Here is a 21,740-nt window from a genome sequence, read left to right on the forward strand (position 1 = left end):
AAGGATATCTTTGGCTCTTGTTCTGATAGTGACTTCGCACTAGGTAATCTTTGAGATTCTTAGACCGTCTCGCTGTAACACAGGGGTATTTAGGGATATATTTTGCAATAGTGGAATCTGTAAGTAGAATGGGCCAAAACTGTTTTAGAATTCCCTTCATCTGATGCCAATGTGAATGATATTCTGTGATAAATCTTACCTGTGTACTAGATTTATTTTTGGGTTTAGGAAACAGAAGAGTCTCTCTAGAGGTATTTTTAGCGCGATGGTAGGCTTTCTTTATTGAGCGTTTGCTGTATCCGCGTGCCAGAAAGCGGCTTGTGAGATCGTATGCCTGTTTTTCAAAACCGTCCAAAGAAGAGCAAATCCGTCTAATTCGCAAGAATTGACCTATAGGTACGGCTTGGACAGTCTGTATGGGATGGGAAGAAGAGGCAAGAAGAAGAGAATTGACTGCAGTGGCCTTGCGAAATACATCAGACTGAAGGAAACCACTTGAATCTCTGGTTAATTTGACATCTAGGAATTCTACCTGGTGTTTGTCGTAGTGGTATGTGAGTTTGATATTCAATTTGTTTTTATTTAGATCACTGGCAAACGTTTCGAAAGACTCAGGCGTACCCTTCCAGATGAGGAGGATGTCGTCTATGTACCGGGCCCAAAAGATGACCCCGTCCATAGATACATCCAACCCCCCCCGGAAGAGGTCTCTTTCCCACAGCCCCAGGAACAAATTGGCATATGACGGGGCACAGGCTGCCCCCATTGCCGTTCCCTGGAGCTGCAAGTAGAAGTTGTCGTTGAAAATGAAAAAATTATGTGTGAGTGCAAACTCTAGTAATGTCAACAAAAAACCAGAGAGTGCACTTTCCACATTCCCTGAGGTCAGGAAAAAGGAAACCGCCTTTAGGCCATCAAAGTGTCGGATGCTGGTATATAATGATTCCACATCGCATGTGACCAACAGCATATCCTCCTCTACACTAATACCATCTATTTTTTGCAGAAGGTCTGCCGTATCCCGAATATAGGATGGTAATAATTCTACTAGACCTTTTAAATGATGGTCAATAAATTTACAGGTCTTCTCAGTTAGGTTGCCCCTACCTGAGATTATGGGTCTTCCTGGTGGAATTTTTGGGTCTTTATGGACCTTCGGAAGTAGGTAGAGTGTAGATATCGTCGGTTCTGTCGGAATCAATATTTCAGCAGTCTCTTTGTTAATGATGTTGTCAAATACAGCTTTTGTCAAGATTTTTTCTAATTCTATTCTATAGGTACAAAGGGGATTGAATGTTAGTTTTTTATAACAATTTTTTTGATGTAATTGTCTATATGCTTCTGTTTCGTACATTGTACAAGGCCAAATTACAATATTACCACCTTTGTCGGCTGCTTTGATTACAATGTCACTTAGTTTGGATAATTTATTTAAACTTTGACGTTGTACTTTTGTTAGATTATCATTCTTGATGTTACTAGAGATTCTCTCAAATTCTTGGCTAACAGCCTTGACAAAAGAGTCCACTGCAGAACACATTGTCATTGCTGGAAATCGTTTAGATTTAGTCTTTAAAGATAAAGGGATTATACCTGTCGAGTCGTGTATTTGCTCATTCAGCAATTCTTCCAAATCACGAAGGGTCTGCTGCTCCACGTCAGTGGGGAAATTTTCATCGTGCTCGGACCTATGGAAGAATTTTTTGTATATCAAGGACCTTCCAAATATATGTAGGTCCTTGATAGCTGAAAATGTATCAAACTTGGCACAGGGGGAAAAAGTCAACCCTTTTTCTAAAACCTCCATATCAGAGACAGAGAGCGTATGCGTGGATAAATTAATTACCTTGAGAGGATTCGATGTTACGTCCATCTCAGGTTTTCTTTTATTAGCCGCTTGTCTATATACTGCTTTTCTTTTCTGCCTAGTTCCGTATGGATGATAAGATCGTTGGTGTGACCCATTTTCTGGTTCGCTTTGGGATGATAGGGATGTTACAGACATGGAACGGTTGTTCTGTGCCAAATGATGACTTTTTCTCCACTTATATACTTTCTTTTGGGCATAGTCATTGGTATCGCGTGAGAATTTTTTGGACTTAATTTCTTTGATTTCTTTTTCCCATTCGCTGAACTGTTCCTCTAGCGTGCGATTAAATGAGGCAAGCCCGTCTGGTGTCATTTTTTGATTGAGTTGACCCTGCACTTCATCGATCTCTATATCCATCTGATCGAGTGTTGTTTGATTCAGATTGACAAGCAACTCCATAAATCTACAGGAACTTTGGTCACAGATATCCTCCCATTGTGTAATGAAAATGATGTCATCTATGGGGAAGGACGGAAAGATCTGGACTCTGAGACCTCTGGGAATCAATTTACGTTGTAAATAATTTTCTAAAAAAATCTTATTCCACCATATTTTCATACGGCGATGGAGTAACATTTTATATTTATTTTGTAATTCGCTCACGTTTCCCTGACCATTAAAAATGCGCTGAGAAGACTCATCACTAAAAACTTGATCCATCTGAGTGCGCCAGATGCGTTCTCTGGCTTTATGGTCCATGGACCCTGTCGTACTCGAATCTGTGAAAAACACACAGTATACATTAACCAACAAAACCTATTGGTACAGACAGGAAGCGATCTTGCTACAAGTGTGACAGACAATGCTATATTAAAGCCAAGATCTATATGTAAAACCAAGTTAACTTGGTGCATTGACCCTCAATGACTAATATATAACCTATAGATTTACGGGTACAATTAACACAACAAAGTGTAACAGAGAAAATGTAAATTTTATTGACGTATATCACAAACAATTAAAAATGAGTCATACAGAGCATGAGAAGTAAAAACGTTCAAAAATCGCAGGGAATGCAGGTGAAAAAGAAAGATGGGGACAAAGTCCAGTGATTGTGGCAACCAGACTGATGGTATTATTTATATGGTCTACACAGAGATCAAAATTGATATATCATAACAAGCAACACTGTGCAATGACACTAGTGTAAAGTAATACACAATGTACAAGTCTGTAGCCAAACTCTAGTCACCCATAAAACTGCTTGACAAGCTGAAAAGTAGGAGTACGCATTACTTGCAGATGAGTGTTATAATAAACACAAGCAGCACAGGAGAAATGAGTTAAATAACATACCCATATTGCTGATAGTATCCCTGCGATGAGAGACCGTCAGCCCGACGCGCGTTTCGGCGGGATGCCTTCGTCCGGGGGTGGCGTCTCTCCAGCTGGGGTCACCCCTTTAAAAGAACCCCTGTCCAATCATGTGCGTTTGCCGGGAAATACAAAATTTATTTATTAGCGGCGTCATACGTCAGGTGTGAAGATGGTCGCTCAGTAACCTCTGACAGAGCGTCATCAGAGTGGGAGTGAGCCCCTAGCGTCTGACGCCGGAGCACCACACCCACCTCGATACAGACGCCCTACCCAGAAGAAGGCGAAACTACTCCCCCCGACGTAAGCGCACACGGCAAAATGCCGGTATGAAGAGAGTGAAAATTGCAAAGGAAAACACATGACTGGGCAGGCTCTCAAAAAGCCCAGAGACCGCACTCCAGCATGAAGCACAGAAACACTGGCTTCATTTATCATTATGGTTAAAGATCAATATCACTAGATATAAAGGATGACTATTTAGAGAATATATATAAGTTACATCAATAAAGAACGGATAGTGAATGGATTGAGTATTTATATTTGTTTAGATAGGAAAAACGCATCAGTGTGAATATTACTCATCATGAAAAAGAACAGAAAGTGACGAAGTGCAAGGGTGTAATAAAGCAAGTAGATAATATTAGTATATAGATCCATAAAAAGATTATGAAATCCAAGATTAAGTGATGAATTAAAGTGAAAAATGAAGAAGAGTATATATAAAAATATATATATATATACATGTAAAAAATTGTGTTAAAAAACTAAGTATGGAAAATATATATATGATAATAATAAAAAGATAATATATATATATGAAAAGTGAAGACAACAATATATTAGATATAATAAATATAATATATTATAATCATTGTGCTATTATACAAATGTGCACTTATATACAAATTTCATTAAATAAACACTCAAATGTGTAAAATATATTAATTGATAAAAACAAAAATAGAGGGTTTCTTTATGTATATAAAAAAAAAAAAAAAAGACTCAATACATATATATATATATAAATATATATCGACAAATATCTGAAATATATCATTATTAAATAGTAAACATTTGAAAAATGAATAAATAATGAGAGTGAAGATAAATGTACAGAACAAGTAAGTTACAATAAATAGTCATATAAAAAATATATATATATATATAGTGTTTCACGAGAGTGCGGATTTCTTCAATTTTTCCTTATATATTCAAATTTCAATTTCATCCGGCTATGGACTAATCAGATGGTTCTATGATTGAAGAGGAGCGAGGGGAGAGAAAGATTTAATTAGAACATATACAAAATAACAAAAGAAGTTAAAACATACTTAAAAATGACCCGCTGGAGGTCAACGGTTAGAGAAACGGAGCAAAGTTTAAATTTTCATTGAGTCCCCTAGGACGCATTGTTCCCAGAGTCCAGATCCATTTTGACTCACATTTCGCTAGGTTTTTTGCTACATCACCCTTCCGAATATTTTGTTTGATACAATCTATCCCTTTAATTTTCAGCTTGGTAGGGTCACACGCGTGGTAAATTTTAAAATGTCTTGCGATAGGTTTTAGAGTCTCAGTCGCTTCGATGTCTTTTGCCATTAGGATATCCCGTACATGCTCCCTTATTCGAATTTTAAATTCCCTCGTGGTCAAACCAACATAAATTTTGGGACAGGGACATGTTGCGTAATAAACAACTGCTCTAGTAGAGCAGGTAATTGGGTGTGTAATGTTGTAAACACGTTTACCTGTTGAGTCAGAAAAAGAGGTAGCTTCCTCGATGTTGGGGCAAGCTACGCAATGACCACAAGCTTTGCATCCCCATTTAGGGCCCTTTGTTCCAAAAGGATATCTTTGGCTCTTGTTCTGATAGTGACTTCGCACTAGGTAATCTTTGAGATTCTTAGACCGTCTCGCTGTAACACAGGGGTATTTAGGGATATATTTTGCAATAGTGGAATCTGTAAGTAGAATGGGCCAAAACTGTTTTAGAATTCCCTTCATCTGATGCCAATGTGAATGATATTCTGTGATAAATCTTACCTGTGTACTAGATTTATTTTTGGGTTTAGGAAACAGAAGAGTCTCTCTAGAGGTATTTTTAGCGCGATGGTAGGCTTTCTTTATTGAGCGTTTGCTGTATCCGCGTGCCAGAAAGCGGCTTGTGAGATCGTATGCCTGTTTTTCAAAACCGTCCAAAGAAGAGCAAATCCGTCTAATTCGCAAGAATTGACCTATAGGTACGGCTTGGACAGTCTGTATGGGATGGGAAGAAGAGGCAAGAAGAAGAGAATTGACTGCAGTGGCCTTGCGAAATACATCAGACTGAAGGAAACCACTTGAATCTCTGGTTAATTTGACATCTAGGAATTCTACCTGGTGTTTGTCGTAGTGGTATGTGAGTTTGATATTCAATTTGTTTTTATTTAGATCACTGGCAAACGTTTCGAAAGACTCAGGCGTACCCTTCCAGATGAGGAGGATGTCGTCTATGTACCGGGCCCAAAAGATGACCCCGTCCATAGATACATCCAACCCCCCCCCGGAAGAGGTCTCTTTCCCACAGCCCCAGGAACAAATTGGCATATGACGGGGCACAGGCTGCCCCCATTGCCGTTCCCTGGAGCTGCAAGTAGAAGTTGTCGTTGAAAATGAAAAAATTATGTGTGAGTGCAAACTCTAGTAATGTCAACAAAAAACCAGAGAGTGCACTTTCCACATTCCCTGAGGTCAGGAAAAAGGAAACCGCCTTTAGGCCATCAAAGTGTCGGATGCTGGTATATAATGATTCCACATCGCATGTGACCAACAGCATATCCTCCTCTACACTAATACCATCTATTTTTTGCAGAAGGTCTGCCGTATCCCGAATATAGGATGGTAATAATTCTACTAGACCTTTTAAATGATGATCAATAAATTTACAGGTCTTCTCAGTTAGGTTGCCCCTACCTGAGATTATGGGTCTTCCTGGTGGAATTTTTGGGTCTTTATGGACCTTCGGAAGTAGGTAGAGTGTAGATATCGTCGGTTCTGTCGGAATCAATATTTCAGCAGTCTCTTTGTTAATGATGTTGTCAAATACAGCTTTTGTCAAGATTTTTTCTAATTCTATTCTATAGGTACAAAGGGGATTGAATGTTAGTTTTTTATAACAATTTTTTTGATGTAATTGTCTATATGCTTCTGTTTCGTACATTGTACAAGGCCAAATTACAATATTACCACCTTTGTCGGCTGCTTTGATTACAATGTCACTTAGTTTGGATAATTTATTTAAACTTTGACGTTGTACTTTTGTTAGATTATCATTCTTGATGTTACTAGAGATTCTCTCAAATTCTTGGCTAACAGCCTTGACAAAAGAGTCCACTGCAGAACACATTGTCATTGCTGGAAATCGTTTAGATTTAGTCTTTAAAGATAAAGGGATTATACCTGTCGAGTCGTGTATTTGCTCATTCAGCAATTCTTCCAAATCACGAAGGGTCTGCTGCTCCACGTCAGTGGGGAAATTTTCATCGTGCTCGGACCTATGGAAGAATTTTTTGTATATTAAGGACCTTCCAAATATATGTAGGTCCTTGATAGCTGAAAATGTATCAAACTTGGCACAGGGGGAAAAAGTCAACCCTTTTTCTAAAACCTCCATATCAGAGACAGAGAGCGTATGCGTGGATAAATTAATTACCTTGAGAGGATTCGATGTTACGTCCATCTCAGGTTTTCTTTTATTAGCCGCTTGTCTATATACTGCTTTTCTTTTCTGCCTAGTTCCGTATGGATGATAAGATCGTTGGTGTGACCCATTTTCTGGTTCGCTTTGGGATGATAGGGATGTTACAGACATGGAACGGTTGTTCTGTGCCAAATGATGACTTTTTCTCCACTTATATACTTTCTTTTGGGCATAGTCATTGGTATCGCGTGAGAATTTTTTGGACTTAATTTCTTTGATTTCTTTTTCCCATTCGCTGAACTGTTCCTCTAGCGTGCGATTAAATGAGGCAAGCCCGTCTGGTGTCATTTTTTGATTGAGTTGACCCTGCACTTCATCGATCTCTATATCCATCTGATCGAGTGTTGTTTGATTCAGATTGACAAGCAACTCCATAAATCTACAGGAACTTTGGTCACAGATATCCTCCCATTGTGTAATGAAAATGATGTCATCTATGGGGAAGGACGGAAAGATCTGGACTCTGAGACCTCTGGGAATCAATTTACGTTGTAAATAATTTTCTAAAAAAATCTTATTCCACCATATTTTCATACGGCGATGGAGTAACATTTTATATTTATTTTGTAATTCGCTCACGTTTCCCTGACCATTAAAAATGCGCTGAGAAGACTCATCACTAAAAACTTGATCCATCTGAGTGCGCCAGATGCGTTCTCTGGCTTTATGGTCCATGGACCCTGTCGTACTCGAATCTGTGAAAAACACACAGTATACATTAACCAACAAAACCTATTGGTACAGACAGGAAGCGATCTTGCTACAAGTGTGACAGACAATGCTATATTAAAGCCAAGATCTATATGTAAAACCAAGTTAACTTGGTGCATTGACCCTCAATGACTAATATATAACCTATAGATTTACGGGTACAATTAACACAACAAAGTGTAACAGAGAAAATGTAAATTTTATTGACGTATATCACAAACAATTAAAAATGAGTCATACAGAGCATGAGAAGTAAAAACGTTCAAAAATCGCAGGGAATGCAGGTGAAAAAGAAAGATGGGGACAAAGTCCAGTGATTGTGGCAACCAGACTGATGGTATTATTTATATGGTCTACACAGAGATCAAAATTGATATATCATAACAAGCAACACTGTGCAATGACACTAGTGTAAAGTAATACACAATGTACAAGTCTGTAGCCAAACTCTAGTCACCCATAAAACTGCTTGACAAGCTGAAAAGTAGGAGTACGCATTACTTGCAGATGAGTGTTATAATAAACACAAGCAGCACAGGAGAAATGAGTTAAATAACATACCCATATTGCTGATAGTATCCCTGCGATGAGAGACCGTCAGCCCGACGCGCGTTTCGGCGGGATGCCTTCGTCCGGGGGTGGCGTCTCTCCAGCTGGGGTCACCCCTTTAAAAGAACCCCTGTCCAATCATGTGCGTTTGCCGGGAAATACAAAATTTATTTATTAGCGGCGTCATACGTCAGGTGTGAAGATGGTCGCTCTCATGGACCATAAAGCCAGAGAACGCATCTGGCGCACTCAGATGGATCAAGTTTTTAGTGATGAGTCTTCTCAGCGCATTTTTAATGGTCAGGGAAACGTGAGCGAATTACAAAATAAATATAAAATGTTACTCCATCGCCGTATGAAAATATGGTGGAATAAGATTTTTTTAGAAAATTATTTACAACGTAAATTGATTCCCAGAGGTCTCAGAGTCCAGATCTTTCCGTCCTTCCCCATAGATGACATCATTTTCATTACACAATGGGAGGATATCTGTGACCAAAGTTCCTGTAGATTTATGGAGTTGCTTGTCAATCTGAATCAAACAACACTCGATCAGATGGATATAGAGATCGATGAAGTGCAGGGTCAACTCAATCAAAAAATGACACCAGACGGGCTTGCCTCATTTAATCGCACGCTAGAGGAACAGTTCAGCGAATGGGAAAAAGAAATCAAAGAAATTAAGTCCAAAAAATTCTCACGCGATACCAATGACTATGCCCAAAAGAAAGTATATAAGTGGAGAAAAAGTCATCATTTGGCACAGAACAACCGTTCCATGTCTGTAACATCCCTATCATCCCAAAGCGAACCAGAAAATGGGTCACACCAACGATCTTATCATCCATACGGAACTAGGCAGAAAAGAAAAGCAGTATATAGACAAGCGGCTAATAAAAGAAAACCTGAGATGGACGTAACATCGAATCCTCTCAAGGTAATTAATTTATCCACGCATACGCTCTCTGTCTCTGATATGGAGGTTTTAGAAAAAGGGTTGACTTTTTCCCCCTGTGCCAAGTTTGATACATTTTCAGCTATCAAGGACCTACATATATTTGGAAGGTCCTTGATATACAAAAAATTCTTCCATAGGTCCGAGCACGATGAAAATTTCCCCACTGACGTGGAGCAGCAGACCCTTCGTGATTTGGAAGAATTGCTGAATGAGCAAATACACGACTCGACAGGTATAATCCCTTTATCTTTAAAGACTAAATCTAAACGATTTCCAGCAATGACAATGTGTTCTGCAGTGGACTCTTTTGTCAAGGCTGTTAGCCAAGAATTTGAGAGAATCTCTAGTAACATCAAGAATGATAATCTAACAAAAGTACAACGTCAAAGTTTAAATAAATTATCCAAACTAAGTGACATTGTAATCAAAGCAGCCGACAAAGGTGGTAATATTGTAATTTGGCCTTGTACAATGTACGAAACAGAAGCATATAGACAATTACATCAAAAAAATTGTTATAAAAAACTAACATTCAATCCCCTTTGTACCTATAGAATAGAATTAGAAAAAATCTTGACAAAAGCTGTATTTGACAACATCATTAACAAAGAGACTGCTGAAATATTGATTCCGACAGAACCGACGATATCTACACTCTACCTACTTCCGAAGGTCCATAAAGACCCAAAAATTCCACCAGGAAGACCCATAATCTCAGGTAGGGGCAACCTAACTGAGAAGACCTGTAAATTTATTGATCATCATTTAAAAGGTCTAGTAGAATTATTACCATCCTATATTCGGGATACGGCAGACCTTCTGCAAAAAATAGATGGTATTAGTGTAGAGGAGGATATGCTGTTGGTCACATGCGATGTGGAATCATTATATACCAGCATCCGACACTTTGATGGCCTAAAGGCGGTTTCCTTTTTCCTGACCTCAGGGAATGTGGAAAGTGCACTCTCTGGTTTTTTGTTGACATTACTAGAGTTTGCACTCACACATAATTTTTTCATTTTCAACGACAACTTCTACTTGCAGCTCCAGGGAACGGCAATGGGGGCAGCCTGTGCCCCGTCATATGCCAATTTGTTCCTGGGGCTGTGGGAAAGAGACCTCTTCCGGGGGGGGTTGGATGTATCTATGGACGGGGTCATCTTTTGGGCCCGGTACATAGACGACATCCTCCTCATCTGGAAGGGTACGCCTGAGTCTTTCGAAACGTTTGCCAGTGATCTAAATAAAAACAAATTGAATATCAAACTCACATACCACTACGACAAACACCAGGTAGAATTCCTAGATGTCAAATTAACCAGAGATTCAAGTGGTTTCCTTCAGTCTGATGTATTTCGCAAGGCCACTGCAGTCAATTCTCTTCTTCTTGCCTCTTCTTCCCATCCCATACAGACTGTCCAAGCCGTACCTATAGGTCAATTCTTGCGAATTAGACGGATTTGCTCTTCTTTGGACGGTTTTGAAAAACAGGCATACGATCTCACAAGCCGCTTTCTGGCACGCGGATACAGCAAACGCTCAATAAAGAAAGCCTACCATCGCGCTAAAAATACCTCTAGAGAGACTCTTCTGTTTCCTAAACCCAAAAATAAATCTAGTACACAGGTAAGATTTATCACAGAATATCATTCACATTGGCATCAGATGAAGGGAATTCTAAAACAGTTTTGGCCCATTCTACTTACAGATTCCACTATTGCAAAATATATCCCTAAATACCCCTGTGTTACAGCGAGACGGTCTAAGAATCTCAAAGATTACCTAGTGCGAAGTCACTATCAGAACAAGAGCCAAAGATATCCTTTTGGAACAAAGGGCCCTAAATGGGGATGCAAAGCTTGTGGTCATTGCTTAGCTTGCCCCAACATCGAGGAAGCTACCTCTTTTTCTGACTCAACAGGTAAACGTGTTTACAACATTACACACCCAATTACCTGCTCTACTAGAGCAGTTGTTTATTACGCAACATGTCCCTGTCCCAAAATTTATGTTGGTTTGACCACGAGGGAATTTAAAATTCGAATAAGGGAGCATGTACGGGATATCCTAATGGCAAAAGACATCGAAGCGACTGAGACTCTAAAACCTATCGCAAGACATTTTAAAATTTACCACGCGTGTGACCCTACCAAGCTGAAAATTAAAGGGATAGATTGTATCAAACAAAATATTCGGAAGGGTGATGTAGCAAAAAACCTAGCGAAATGTGAGTCAAAATGGATCTGGACTCTGGGAACAATGCGTCCTAGGGGACTCAATGAAAATTTAAACTTTGCTCCGTTTCTCTAACCGTTGACCTCCAGCGGGTCATTTTTAAGTATGTTTTAACTTCTTTTGTTATTTTGTATATGTTCTAATTAAATCTTTCTCTCCCCTCGCTCCTCTTCAATCATAGAACCATCTGATTAGTCCATAGCCGGATGAAATTGAAATTTGAATATATAAGGAAAAATTGAAGAAATCCGCACTCTCGTGAAACACTATATATATATATATATTTTTTATATGACTATTTATTGTAACTTACTTGTTCTGTACATTTATCTTCACTCTCATTATTTATTCATTTTTCAAATGTTTACTATTTAATAATGATATATTTCAGATATTTGTCGATATATATTTATATATATATATATGTATTGAGTCTTTTTTTTTTTTTTTTTTTTTTTTTTTTTTTTTTATATACATAAAGAAACCCTCTATTTTTGTTTTTATCAATTAATATATTTTACACATTTGAGTGTTTATTTAATGAAATTTGTATATAAGTGCACATTTGTATAATAGCACAATGATTATAATATATTATATTTATTATATCTAATATATTGTTGTCTTCACTTTTCATATATATATATTATCTTTTTATTATTATCATATATATATTTTCCATACTTAGTTTTTTAACACAATTTTTTACATGTATATATATATATATTTTTATATATACTCTTCTTCATTTTTCACTTTAATTCATCACTTAATCTTGGATTTCATAATCTTTTTATGGATCTATATACTAATATTATCTACTTGCTTTATTACACCCTTGCACTTCGTCACTTTCTGTTCTTTTTCATGATGAGTAATATTCACACTGATGCGTTTTTCCTATCTAAACAAATATAAATACTCAATCCATTCACTATCCGTTCTTTATTGATGTAACTTATATATATTCTCTAAATAGTCATCCTTTATATCTAGTGATATTGATCTTTAACCATAATGATAAATGAAGCCAGTGTTTCTGTGCTTCATGCTGGAGTGCGGTCTCTGGGCTTTTTGAGAGCCTGCCCAGTCATGTGTTTTCCTTTGCAATTTTCACTCTCTTCATACCGGCATTTTGCCGTGTGCGCTTACGTCGGGGGGAGTAGTTTCGCCTTCTTCTGGGTAGGGCGTCTGTATCGAGGTGGGTGTGGTGCTCCGGCGTCAGACGCTAGGGGCTCACTCCCACTCTGATGACGCTCTGTCAGAGGTTACTGAGCGACCATCTTCACACCTGACGTATGACGCCGCTAATAAATAAATTTTGTATTTCCCGGCAAACGCACATGATTGGACAGGGGTTCTTTTAAAGGGGTGACCCCAGCTGGAGAGACGCCACCCCCGGACGAAGGCATCCCGCCGAAACGCGCGTCGGGCTGACGGTCTCTCATCGCAGGGATACTATCAGCAATATGGGTATGTTATTTAACTCATTTCTCCTGTGCTGCTTGTGTTTATTATAACACTCATCTGCAAGTAATGCGTACTCCTACTTTTCAGCTTGTCAAGCAGTTTTATGGGTGACTAGAGTTTGGCTACAGACTTGTACATTGTGTATTACTTTACACTAGTGTCATTGCACAGTGTTGCTTGTTATGATATATCAATTTTGATCTCTGTGTAGACCATATAAATAATACCATCAGTCTGGTTGCCACAATCACTGGACTTTGTCCCCATCTTTCTTTTTCACCTGCATTCCCTGCGATTTTTGAACGTTTTTACTTCTCATGCTCTGTATGACTCATTTTTAATTGTTTGTGATATACGTCAATAAAATTTACATTTTCTCTGTTACACTTTGTTGTGTTAATTGTACCCGTAAATCTATAGGTTATATACCTTTTAAGAGCGGGCACGAGCGTGCGCGCAATATGAAATTGTATTTAATTGTTATGCACAAACTCAGGCCCAAAAGGTTAAAACATGTTAGAAGCACCAAATGATGCATAGTTTATACCTGGGGATACAACACATAATAAGTTGTCCCCTCCTAGAAAACAGGCAATAGATAAAATAAATAGTAAAGTAATAAAACGCATGCAGAAATTTCTATAAATGATCCCCAAGATATTACCAATATGCGTGGAATGTTTGGCCATTTTATATTTGGTTTTATATTTAAATGTTATTAAAATCACCCTTTTACTTCGGTTGACGATTCTGCCTGATGCATTATTGAAAGAGTGAACAAGGGAGTGATATTTAAAGGGTAACTAAACGTTCGACAAACTCCTGACTTGTCATAGTGACATGTCAGAAGTTTTGATTGGTGGGGTCAGAGCACTGAGACCCCCGCCAATCGCTAAAACGAAGATGCAGAAGTGCTCGTGTGAGCGCTCAGCCGCTTAGTTTCTGTTCGGGACCCAGGGCCCTTTTTATAGTCCAGGGAATCATGGGAGCAATCAGTCAATCTAAAACATGTGTGTGCTCTGGCTCATTAAGGCCGGGAATGAGCTCGAGCGCGCACCCTAGTGGTCATTGCAGGACGGTTGCATGTGCTGGCATCTCTGGAGAGGAAGACGTCTGCAGGATGATAGGCGTCTGCATTTTTACAGACGTTTTTGGAGCTGTTTTTCTATTAACCCAATGAAAAACGGCTCCAAAAACGGCGCAAGAAGTGACATGCACTTCATTTTTTACGGAGCGTTTTTTTATTCGCCATTTTTAAAAATAGCTGCGTAAAAAATGCCCCGTTGGAACGGATCGCTGTTTTTCCCATTGAAATCAATGGGCAGATGTTTGGAGGCGTTCAGCCTCTGTATTTTTAGCAGCTTTTCGGGGCATTTACGGCCCAAAAAATTGCTGAAAATAGGCCGTCTGAACATACCCTGACGGTCAATCTTAATTGTAACTGCATTCCTGCCTCTGTAAATGTGTTTGTTTGTGTGTGTGTGTGTGTGTGTGTTTTTATTGACAAATGTAGGGTGACTATGAGACCTTATTCACACGGCCGCAGTAGGAACAATGGACCCCTAATGGGGCTATTTACACGACCGATTTTTTGACGGCCCGGGAAACCCGGCCGTCAAAAAATAGGACATGCCCTATTTTCGGCCGTTCTCCCGGGCACCCGGCTCCCATAGAAGTTTAGGGGGCCGGGTAATACACGGCCATCACTGGAATGTGTCCCGAGTGACGACCGTGTCTCCTGTCGCTCGCTCTCTCTCCTTCTCTTCCTCACGGTGCGAAGTGCATGTGAGGAGGAGGAGGGTATTTGTTTGCTCCCTGTAGAAGCAGAATCCCATTCCCCAGCCACAGCTTCGGCAACGTATGGACATAGTGAAGTCAGGGACTTCTCCTGGAGCGGAAACAACGGCCACGGTCGGGGATATTCTGCTTCAGAAGTCCCTGACGTCACTGGACACAGTGATGTCAGGCACTTCTGCAGCGGAATGCCCGACCCTGTGGCCGGTATTTCCGCTCCACGAGAAGTCCCTGACTTCACTGACACAGTGACGGTAGGCACTTCTGAAGCGGAATCCCCGACCCTGTGGTCGGTATTTCCTCTCCAGGAGAAGTCCGTGACTTCACTGTCCATATATGGACAGTGAAGTCAGGGACTTCTCCTGGAACGGTTGCGCTATATACAGACAGATAGGGGGGTGCCACCTATGGGAGGAGTGCTGTGTAGAACTACCTACAGGGGGCTGTGTGGCATTACCTATGGGGGCTGTGTGGCATTACCTACAGGGGGCTGTGTGGCATTACCTACAGGGGGCTGTGTGGCATTACCTACAGGGGGCTGTGTGCCACTACTACAGGGGGCTGTGTGGCACTACCTACAGGGGCTGTGTGTCATTACTGGGCGCTGTGTGGCATTACATGGGGCTGTGTGGCATTACAGGGGGCTGTGTGGCATTTCAGTGGGCTGTGTGGCATTACAGGGGGCTGTGTGGCATTACAGGGGGCTGTGTGGCACTACCTACAGGGGGCTGTGTGGCACTACCCACAGGGGGTTGTGTGGCACTACCTACAGAAGGCAGAGTGTGGCAAAAAACGACAAATTAAATTCTTCGGATTTTAATACAGACAGGGAATAAAACGGATGCAAAACGGGTCAAAATCGGCTGTTAAAAACAGCAAAACGTCCCGGAACGTAATCGGAACGGATGCAAAACGGATGCAAAACGGCCGGGAAAAACGGTCCAAAACTGCAGTTTTTATCGATATTCCACGATCAACTGTGAGTGATATTATTGCAAAGTGGAAGTGTTTAGGAACCACAGCAACTCAGCCATGAAGTGACAGACCATGTGAAGTTACTGAGCGGGGTCGCGGAGTGCTTTGGCGCATAGTGCATAAAAGTCACCGACAACCTGCTGATTTAATATCTAGAGAGTTCCAAACCTTCCCTGGCATTAAAATCAGCACAAAAACTGTGCGCCGGATGCTTCACGGTATGGGTTTATATGGCCGAGCAGCTGCATGGAAGCCTTACATCTTTAAACACAATGCCAAGCATCAGATGGAGTGGTGTAAAACACGCCGCCACTGTACTCTGGAGCAGTGGAAAAAAAGCAGTGTTCTGTGGAGTGACGAATCACTTTATCTGGCATATCTTCTTATAATATTGGCCCTCTTAAAGATGACCATCGGAATATACTTGTAGAGGACAAAGGGAGTGTAATGGCGGGGTAGGGAGACAGACAGGTGAGCCCTGATCTACCCGCCACTCAGTCCCTGCCTACTTGCAACGACCTGTCCTAGGCGACGGGGTACAACTGGGCGACGGTCCCTATGCTCAGTAAGTGCACGACAGACAAACAGACAAGGGTACACAAAAGCTAGGGAAACGGGGCAGCTGCCCACGGAGAAACCGTGAGCAACGAGAGTAGTGAACGAGCCGAGTCAAACCAGGAGTGCACGAGGTACAAAACGCTGAGCAGGAGAGTGGTCAGTAAGCCAAGGTCAATAGCAAGCAAAGGGTCAGTAGTTCAAGCAGCAGCAGAGCCAGGAAACAAGCAGAGCAGAATCACAGGCAAAGGAGGAACAGGAAAGGCAGGTATAGATAGACAGTGGGCGGGAGCTAGCTCAGTCTGGTCAGACTGTGATAGGCTCTCCCACTCCTAGGCCTGCCATCCTGAGTTGTGGAAGATGGAGTCAGTCTCACAGACATAGGAGCAGGTGCAGACTGATTACCCACGGGCGTCGACACAGAAGCTGTGTCTGGCAGATCCTTTACAGGGAGGATGGGATATTAAACACATACTTTTCCTCTGTGCTCACTAATGAGCTGCCAGTACCAGATATTTAGGGTGACAGTGATAAAGGTTCCCCACCCAAAATTACCTGTTTAACACAAGAGGAAGTTCAGCTGCGCCTGAGCAAATTAAATATTGATACATCCCATGGTCCAGACGAAATTCATCCACGGGTATTAAGGGAATTGAGCTCAGTAATGGACAGACCACTGTATCTCAGCTTCTTTAGATTCTCTTGTAACAGGATCAGTGCCACAGGATTGGAGGACAGCTGATGTTGTACCAATATTTGAGAAGGGTAAGAAGGTGGAACCGAGCAACTACCATCCTGTAAGTTTGACATCTGTGGTATGTAAAGTATTAAAAAAATTGGTTACGGGACAGAAAACAAAAAGTCGTTATAAATAGTACTTACTCAAAATGGGCTGAAGTCAGCAGTGGGGTACCACAAGAATCGAAGTTAGGCCCAATAATTGTAATCTCTTTATTAATGACCTTGTGAATGGGATTGATAGCAATGTGTTGTATTTGCTGATAATACAAAACTTTGTAGGATACTTAAATCTCAGTTTGACTATAAAATATTACAGAAAGACCTAGATAAGCTGGAAGCATGGGCAAAAACATGGCTTATGAAATGTAATCTCGATAAATGTAAAGTAATGCACCTAGGACCCAATATTAGTGTCACGTTGGGTTCGTGGACCCACTGGGCTGTACCGCCTTGGCGGTATGGCAGCTGGCCAACAGGGCGCAGCTCACAGTCTATAGTTCGTATAGGGTACCTGTGGCAGCTCGAACAGTAGCAAGGAAGGCTCGGCTGGGACTAGGCAGCAGGCAGACGTCAGGCGTGGTGTAGCAGGGCAGGCGTGGTATGCAGCACAGCACAACTACAACTCAGCACGGCTCTTGACCAGGATAGCACGGGATACAGGATACAGGATACAGGTACGGGAAATACTGGGAACTGGAGGACACTAGGAGACCATTTGCATAGACAAGCTTAGGGTATGACAACAACGCTCAGGCATGGGAGGAAGGAGCTGGACCCTTCTTATAGACCAGGGTGCTCATGGGCTAATTAAACATAAAAGTCCAGTGCGCGCGCTGCCCCTTTAAGAGCGGGAACGAGCGTGCGTGCGCACCCTACGGGACCCGGCCAAGGTGAGCGGAAGTGAGCGCTTGCATCTCCTGAGTAGGAGACCGGGGCCAGCGCTCGCAGAACCATGGCTGCGGCCGTCAAAAGGTGAGTGAGCCTGACGGCCCGCGGCCATGGACATGACAGTATCCCCCCCCCCTCTTACACCCCTCTTCTTAGGACCAGAGCTAGAGAGAAACTTCTTCAGAAGGATAGGAGCATTGAGGTTCTCCTCTGGCTCCCAGGACCTCCCTTCAGGACCAAACCCCCTCCAATCCACCAAATAAAAAGTCTTTCCTCTTACTTTCTTGGAGTCCAAGGTCTCCTTAACCTCAAAGGTTTCTGAAGGACCGCTGGAGGCAACCGCAGGGCTAGGAGTCTTGGTAAAGCGGTTCAGAACCACCGGTTTCAGGAGGGAGACATGGAAGAAGTTGGGGATCTTGAGGGTAGGAGGCAGCCGAAGCTTGTAGGCGACAGGGTTGATCTGCTGTAGGATCACGAAGGGTCCGAGGAACCTGGGAGCAAATTTGTATGATGGCACCCTCAGTCGAATATTCCTGGAGAACAGCCAGACTTTCATGCCAGGGAGAAACTGAGGGGGTTCTCTTCTCTTAGTGTCTGCCTTCCGTTTCGTGCGGTTGACCGCCAGCAGGATGGATGATCGAGCCTGCTGCCAGATCTGCAGAAAGTCCCTAAAAGCAGTGTCAGAAGCTGGTACCTCGGACGTATCAGGCACCAGGAGAGGAATTAGTTGGTGTTGGCCTATTGTCTATACAATAAAGAACGGTGTCTTCCTTGTGGACTCGCTATTGTGATTATTGTATCAGAATTCAGCCCACGGGAGCAACTGCACCCACTCATCATGCTGCTTGGAGATGAAGTGGCGTAGGTAGTTCTCCAAGTTCTGATTGATCCTCCCATCCTGAACATTGGACTGAGGATGGTAGGCTGAGGAAAAGTCCAACTATACCTAGGAGTCCGCAGAGGGCTCTCCAGAACTTCGAGGTGAACTGAACCCCCCCGATCAGACACAATATGCTGTGGCATGCCGTGCAGGCGGAAGATGTTTTGGATGAAAAGCTTGGCCAGTTGAGGAGCAGAAGGAAGACCGGTCAGAGGAACGAACTGGGCCATCTTCGAAAATCGATCTACCCCCACCCAGACCACACTGCATCCAGCAGACAAAGGCAGGTCAGTGATAAAGTCCATAGCTATATGCTGCCAGGGAGCATCGGGCACAGACAATGGCTGGAGCAGGCCAGCAGGTCTGGAGTGAGCGACCTTGTTAGCTGCATACACTGAACAGGAAGAAACAAAGTCCATAATGTCTTTAGGCAGCGTGGGCCACCAGAAATGACGGGCAATCAGATCTCGGGTCTTACAGGTACCCGCGTGACCTGCCTGTCTAGAGGAGTGTCCCAAGCGGAGGATTCTCCCTCTGTCAGCCAGGCGCGCAAAAGTCCTCCCTGGAGGAATGTCCCCAACTTGCAGGGGATTGACAGAGACAATGCAAGACGGATCAATAATGTTCTGTGGAATCTCCATGGAGTCTTCTGTCTCATCCCCAATCGAGTAGTTGCATTCTGTGGAAGAGAAGAGCTTAGAGAAATATCAACATACCATTGACTTGCCCTTGGAACCTCTCTGGAACAGGAGTGCACCAGCAATGACAGAGGAGGCGTCCACCTCCAACGAGAACTGTAGAGAAACATCTGGATGATGGAGGATAGAGGCTGACGTGAAGGCACTCTTCAGGCTATTGAATGCGGACTCTGCCTCAGGAGTCCACACCTTGGCGTTCATGCCCTTCTTGGTGAGGTTAGAGATAGGAGAAGTCAGTGAGGAGAAGTTTGGGATGAACTGTCTGTAAAAATTGGCGAATCCCAGAAAGAGTTGTATGGCCCTCAAGCCTTAAGGGCATGGCTATTCCAGGACGGACTTTACCTTTTCAGGATCCATCTCGAGGCCTCGATTCGAGATGATGTAGTCCAGGAAGGGTAGAGCATTCTTCTCAAATACGCACTTCTCCAACTTAGCGTACAGACGATTCTCCCTTAACTGCAGCAAAACTTGACGGACATGTCTCTGATGAGTCATAGGATCTGGAGAAAAAATCAAGATGTCATCAAGATAGACTACTACACAAACATAGAGGAGGTCACGGAAGATGTCATTAACGAACTCCTGGAAGACCGCGGGAGCATTACATAGACCGAAGGGCATTACTAGATATTCATAGTGTCCATCACGGGTGTTAAATGCAATCTTCCATTCATCACTCTTGCGAATTCGGATTAAGTTGTAAGCCCCACGCAGGTCTAGTTTGGGAAAAATCTTGGCACCACGTATATGATCAAACAGTTCTGAGGTCAATTGTATAGGATACTTATTTTTCACCGTGATCTGGTGGAGACCCCAGTAGTCGATACAGGGATGCAGAGAACCATCCTTTGTCTTGACGAAGAAGAATCCGGCTCCTGCCGGAGAGGACAGAGTCTTTGGTAAGGAGAGAGAATATACCCTACCATGTTGAAGGGATGCACAAGGACTCAGCTCGATAGGACAGTCATATTCCGGGGTGGGGGCAGCGTCTCCGCCTTCCTCTTGCTGAAGACATCCGAAAATGCAGCATAATGACCAGGCAATCCTGCCAATGACTGAGGCAGAGGAGGCTGAGCTGAACGAATCTGTCCCAGGCAACGGTTGTGACACTCGGGACCCTACTGGAGAACCTCTCCAGAGTTCCAGTCCAGTACTGGGGCATGTAATTGGAGCCAAGGCAGGCCCAGCAGCACGGGGTTAACGGCCTTGGACAAGACAAAGAACGATAACAGCTCGGAGTGGAGAGCTCCCACTTGGAGCCTCAGCGGCTTGGTGACAGCTATAACTGGGTGTGGCAGAGGTAGTCCATTTATCGATGCAACCGTTAACAGCCTCTCCAGAGGGGTAGTGGGTAATTAAAGAAGATCCAACAGGTATCTACAAATGAAATTAGCAGCGGATCCAGAGTCCAGATACGCAGAGACCTGATGCGTTTTATGCAATTTAGACGGAAGTCCTTTTTTACCCAAGGTTGTCTCTCCTAGCAACCCCAGGCTTCGGGAATTTTGGAGACAAAGACGCACATGATGGGCTCCGGAGGCAGCAATATAGACAGAGTCCCGAAGTGCATCTGCGTTATTTCTCCTGGGTGGATAGCTGACACTGGTCCATCCTCACAGACTCCTTAGGAGGATCTGGAGAAAGGTAGAAAAAAAAAAAGGTAGAAAAAACACAAAGCGCACAATAGTGCGTGACACTGTGATTTTACACGTGTGAACAAGGTTCTAAATACGCTCACCTGGTGGGGTTATGCTGGGAGCATAACATCCAGTGTAACAAATTCCACTTAGGTAGCCTCCACGGTAGATTGGTGGCAGGATCAGCTTGCAGCATAGGACCCGGTTTGAGAACTTGAAGTACAAAGTCTCAATAATGAATGAAGGAATAAAAGCAAAAAAGCCAAAAAAACGGGTGTCTTCTATGCGCTATTGATCAATAGGATCTTCCAAAGGACGTGTATTCCAAGTTCCTCAAGGATAACGGTATAATCGGTATTGAAAGGATTTATTGATACAAGAAGATATAAAAACACAACTGTTTAACAATGAACAGTTTCGAAACCGGACCGGTTTCTTCCTCAGGTAGTATGTAAATGAAAGGGTGGGGTGTCGGTTAAATAACCGAGTGAAAGGTCAATTAAAAACAAGAACTACCGGGTCAGATACACAAATAAAAACACCAACTCAAATTACATATCAGAGTGTACATATGATTACAGTCAAAGTAAAAAAATATAAAATATATGATATATATGAACTATGTACAAATGTCCAATGAAAGATGATTCATTTCTGTGTGTTATGCTTGGAATATGTCCAGCTGTTGAAAACATCCTGTATTAAACGGGATTGAACGTATAC

The sequence above is a fragment of the Rhinoderma darwinii genome, chromosome 6 (genome assembly GCF_050947455.1).
Source record: "Rhinoderma darwinii isolate aRhiDar2 chromosome 6, aRhiDar2.hap1, whole genome shotgun sequence".
NCBI classification, from domain to species: domain Eukaryota; kingdom Metazoa; phylum Chordata; class Amphibia; order Anura; family Rhinodermatidae; genus Rhinoderma; species Rhinoderma darwinii.